The following is a 5,336-nucleotide window of genomic DNA, read 5'->3' as shown; positions in this document are numbered from 1 at the left end:
TAAATTTTTATTATTATTTTGATCGATATGAAACCAAGCTTTACTTGAGAAAGTACAGTGTTGCAAAAGTAAAAATATTAAAATAGTGTTAGGTGAATATTTAATACCAATAAGACAAAATGATTGATTAATAGTATGCTAAAATGATATAAAAAAATATGAAGTTTATTCCTAATCATTGATGGACTTCATAAAAAATTATAAATTAAAGATTAATGCGAACTCTAGTATATTTTTATATGATAAAAGCATCGACATAAGCATATAAAAATACTAAAAAAAGTTCATGAAACTCCCTTGTAAAGATTCCTAATTTTACTCAAAATAATTAAACTATTCTATCATATATTTAAGAAAAAATTATCTTTTATTCCTTATGTTTTATTTTTTATTGAGCTAAGATCAATCCTTCTTCACATTTTTCTTTTTCCCAACCAATTCTAGAGTAGTGGCTTCATCATCTATATTGATTGTGACATCAAGCTAGAATTGTATTTTTTATGTTGTTATCTTTCCTGTGCTCGTTAATCTTTTATCTACTTATTTAACTTTTCAAAGAAGCCAAAATGTATTTCCGATGCTCAACACAAACTGCTTAAAATATAGACTTTTTTCACTGAGAATAAGTGTTAATTATATATGAGAAAAATGGGTATGCTTGGTACCAAGCACAAATTTTGTGCTTGGTAGTGAGGTGGCACAATCCCCTCTTTGTGATCCTAATTTAGTACTAAAATAAGATTAGAAGCTACCTTTTTTTTCCTATAATAAATTCTTCTGATATGCATCCAATAAGAGTTTTTGTTATGTCAATAATATTACTTTTGCTCTATCCCTGTTATTTTTCATAAAGATCTAAACTAAATACTTGCACTTTTTTATTACCAATTTGCCATAAATTATAATATTAATATTTAATTTCTTTAGTATTTGAAGAACAAAGTATGAAATTTGTAAATACTTACTATTTTTTTATACCTTCCATGGAGAATTCTTTTTTGATTGAGATAAAATTGTTAAATTATTTTTTTAACGCAACTCAATCGGTGCTTCTTTAATAGATATGCTTTATGTTAATGCCAATTCAAGTGATTTATGGACATTTTTTGAATTTTAAATTTATTTTCGTTAGTTTCTCATTTGCAATGAAAATAACTTAATTCTTTTGAAGGGTATTTCTGAACATTCTAATCGTTTCTCTATATGTAATTCCTTGTATTCTTTTACTTTATAAATATTATTAACATCAGAAATTAATATTTCTAAATTATAATTAATTAATGCTAAACTATTATATTATAATATTTTATCATTTTTATGGATTTAAACATTTATCAATTAATTTACTAATGTATTTTTCCTGCTCCAACTTATTAGTAAATTATATGCAGTTACTTTAATTTATATAGTAGCAATCATTTTAAGTTATAATATTTTTTAAAATTTTTATTTCTTAGCCGAATGTCTTAATCAATTCTTATTGCTTTTGTTTACCAGTATCAACTTATACTATTTTTATATGCTCAAAAGGGATCGATAGTAAACCCTAAATTGGAAATTACATACACACGCGCGCACACACACACTCACTCACTCACTCTCTCTCTCTCTCTCTCTCTCTCTCTCTCTCTCTCTCTCATCACTCTCTCTCTCTCTCTCTCTCTCTCTCTCTCTCTCTCTCTCTCTCTCTCTCATATCTTAATGAAAAAAATACCAACAATTATACTTTTCTTTGCCAAGTTTTATGTTTTAAAATTACACTTTTCTTTGCCATATTTTTGGGTGCATCATGGTAATCCCTTAAATTCATCTATGTTGTTTACAAGTTTTAAAATTTTAGAATTTCAGGGTGCTTGTTTGTGAATTTTGAGGGTGTTTCTATAATTTTTTTGACATTGAGATGCTAACTACAAATTTTAAATTCATCGCAAACTACTGTTAATTTCTTAATTTCATGTTTGTTATTCTAAGTTTTGAGACATCGCGATGGTTTTTATAATTTTAAACTTTTCAATATATTTTGTGTAATTTTAAAATTTTTTAGGGTTTTTTACAATACTTCATGTATTATAGTATGTGAGCTACATATAATTTCTTTATCTTAACAAACTAATATCATAAAGATGTTTTATATATTTTATTAATATTATTTTTTAAATTGTTAAGCTATAAATAACTCTCGTAGGATAAGGATAAGATGTAATTATGATTAGGATAGATTAAGATATAAATAAAATATTCAAAATAGTAAATGGTAATATTGATCATTGAAAGATTTTCCTGAACTCGTGATTTTAAAGAAGGTATGATTTTCGTACTTGATTAAGGAGCGTTTTTCTATGTATCAATATTTGATTAGTTCATGGTGCAAGACAAACAAGAGATCGCAAAGGTATCGCTTGTAGTGCTTTGGCTCATTATCTTTGCACTTGTACGGATGCATCGACGTGTTGAGTTGCTTGTCATAGTTCTGGGATTGAAGATGACTGCTCAACAAGATCTTAATCGAGAATCATGGTAATTGCAATTTCCTCGACGTTCTCTTGCTCGATTAGAGATTGCTAATCATCTTTGCCTTGTTTGAAAGAACTTTTATTTTTCTCCAATTTCAATTCATAAAAGCTGGTAATGGAGAACACTCATCTTTGCTTTGTTTGTGGATCAACGATGGCAACAATAACATGGAAACTCATAAAAGAAACAAAGTCAGGACAATAGCATTGTACGAAATGACACGTCTTAGCAAATTGTTTCCACGAAATCTCAATAACATCCAAACAAAACAAAGACAAATTTTAGCAAAAGACCAAAGAGTAACTTAAGAGCCTAAAAAGAGACTAAACTGAAGAAGATGAGGCCCCATGGTGACAAAAGCCAAAAAAAAAACTCAGAACAGAGAGGTCCCCTTGCCCTTCTTGTCTCCGCCAATCTCAAAATGCTTGCATCTCTGTTTAAAAGACCAATAAAACGTACCATTAGCCGTACTAATAATTCAAATAACAAAACTTAAAAGCACCAAAACCAGATTGGGTTTGCGCAAATAACCTTGATCGCGTGCTGAGAAAAATGCTTGCAGCTCTGGCACTGCAGTTTCAGCACGATCTTCTTTGTGGTTTTAGCCTGACATGCGATGCGTAATTAATCAAATTAATCAATCCGTGACAAGTTTGAGCTCATGAAGCGCGAGGAAAGAAAATACGAAGGCATCATGCTAGATAGTAAACATAGGAGAGAGCAAATGATCACTCAACTCATATGACAAATTAGAGCAGCAACTATGTGAAGCGTAATTAATCAAATTAATCAATCAGTGACAAGTTTGAGCTCATGAAGTGCAAGGAAAGAAAATACAAAGGCATCATGCTAGATATTAAACATAGGAGAGAGCAACATCACTCATATGACAAATTAGAGCAGCAACTATGTTAGAGAAGTTGACCACATTGGAAAACTATGCAACTGTATCCTATTTGTTTTTTCTCCATGGGAAAACAATGCAACTAGGCTTTTACATGGGAAGTCAGAACTTTTCCAAGTTAAAAAGTAGGGCCAACCAAAATATCAATACGTTTGAACATAAAACCAAAAAAAATGATTACATGGTTACAAATCAACTAGAAAAATAAAAGTAATTTTAATAGGAACACAGAGCTAAAGAACCTAGAAAATAAGAGCTCAATAATTGAAAAGTTGTTTCTTTTCATAAAGAGAATCTAGACATTCACAAGAAGCTGACAAATTTCGAACATTCATCGAACCACTAATCGAAATCAGAACCCTAGACTGAACTTCAATACCAAACGCAACTAGCATATTTGAATTTGAACATAAATATTACACAAACCCGGCAAGAAATGGCCTACACACGGCGACCAGGATGACGACGTGTGTGTAAAATAGAGGGGCCTCCAGACACAACGATTGAATTAGGGGTTGTTTGTATCACCCATTTTATAGAAAATGATTGGTATTTGGATCTGACAGTGATAAAATCGTAATTAAAGGATTCCAAATGAATCCTAATCTGGAGTTTGGTTAAAAAAATTTTTTACAGATTTCCAAATCTGTAAAGTACCCCCAAATAGTGCTTTTTTAGGGATTCCCAAATCCTCTCCTTTTGATCGGATTTAGGCGATATTTCTGACATCCTCATCCCTTTCACCTCTTTAGGGTTTTTCGATTCCGCCGCCTTCGAAAACCTTAGATCCGTGGTCGACGCTCCTCTGTTAGTGGGTTTCGGATGGTTTGTTGGTAATCCCTTCTCAAACTTCTGGTTTTCGATCAGTTTGTTGGTGATCATTTCTCGAACTTCTGGTTTTTGGTCGGTTTGTTGGTGATCCCTTCTCGAACTTCTAGTTTTTGGTCGGTTTGTTGGTGATCCCTTCTCGAACTTCTCATCGTCGTCGCTCCTCTGTTGGTGGGTTTCGGTCGGTTTGTTGATGATCCCTTCTTGAACATCTGGTTTTTGGTCGGTTTGTTGGCCTCATGGTGTCCGTCAGTGGGTTTGTTGCTTGGATATCAGTGGGTTTGTTGCTTGGATTTCAGTGGGTTTGTTGCTTGGATTTTAGTAATTTCCGTCGCTGCACCCGAAGGTATTAATTTTTTCCCCCAATTTTAAGATTCATTTCTTCGTGCCTGATGTGAATCGTTAACAACAGGGTTTTTGATAATTTATTTTTTCGCACTGGGTAATATAATGTGTTGTTTTTGATAATTCGTTACGTGTATAATCTCTTAATATAATGTGCTACAGTGTTTTTATTTTGAATGATGAACTAGTCATTGCTACAGTATTGATCCCAAAAAAATTCATTCTGAGCAAAACTAGATATTAGGAATTGGAGGGTTTCTATAAAAGTGGGATTCTATTTTTCCATGGGGTGTAACAAACATAGAATGCAAAAAAAAGGATTCCATAAAACTACAAAGTTGTCTTAAATTTTTTTTATGGAATAGGTAGGGATCCATAAAAAAAACCGGATTCCTAATCCAATTCTTGTTTATTTGTGAAACAAACAGCCCCTTAGTGTAGACATGAACCGAAGCTGAATAATGAAAGATTTCGAATGGAGGTCAAGGCGATGGCGGACGTCAACAATTGGCGAAAGAAGAAACTATGAAAGCTACAATAACTAACAAGGATACACGATCACGCCCTCAATATTCAAGCTGACTAATGGAGAATTCCACGAATTTGTAGACCTAACCGACAGATATAATATAAACCATATACAGCATAAAGACGCGCGAACAAGCAAGCCCCTTCACGATTCCCTTCAGCTGCTGCATTTAAATTTTTGTTGTTGTTGTTGTTGTGTGTGTGTGTGTGGGGTGGG

At 32.3% G+C, this 5,336-nt stretch overlaps 1 long non-coding RNA gene across 1 annotated transcript; it reads right to left on the bottom strand.

Moving 5' to 3' along the window:
- On the bottom strand, window positions 2,673–3,155 carry LOC109849240. The gene is made up of 2 exons (XR_002249046.1): window positions 3,046–3,155; window positions 2,673–2,947 (listed from the first exon to the last, which is right to left on the bottom strand). It is a non-coding gene; the product is annotated as an uncharacterized LOC109849240 (long non-coding RNA).

Source organism: Asparagus officinalis, chromosome 7 (genome assembly GCF_001876935.1).
Source record: "Asparagus officinalis chromosome 7, Aspof.V1, whole genome shotgun sequence".
Taxonomy (NCBI): domain Eukaryota; kingdom Viridiplantae; phylum Streptophyta; class Magnoliopsida; order Asparagales; family Asparagaceae; genus Asparagus; species Asparagus officinalis.
The sequence above is the reverse complement of the archived record's forward strand: the minus strand, read 5'-3'. Positions and strand labels throughout refer to the sequence as shown.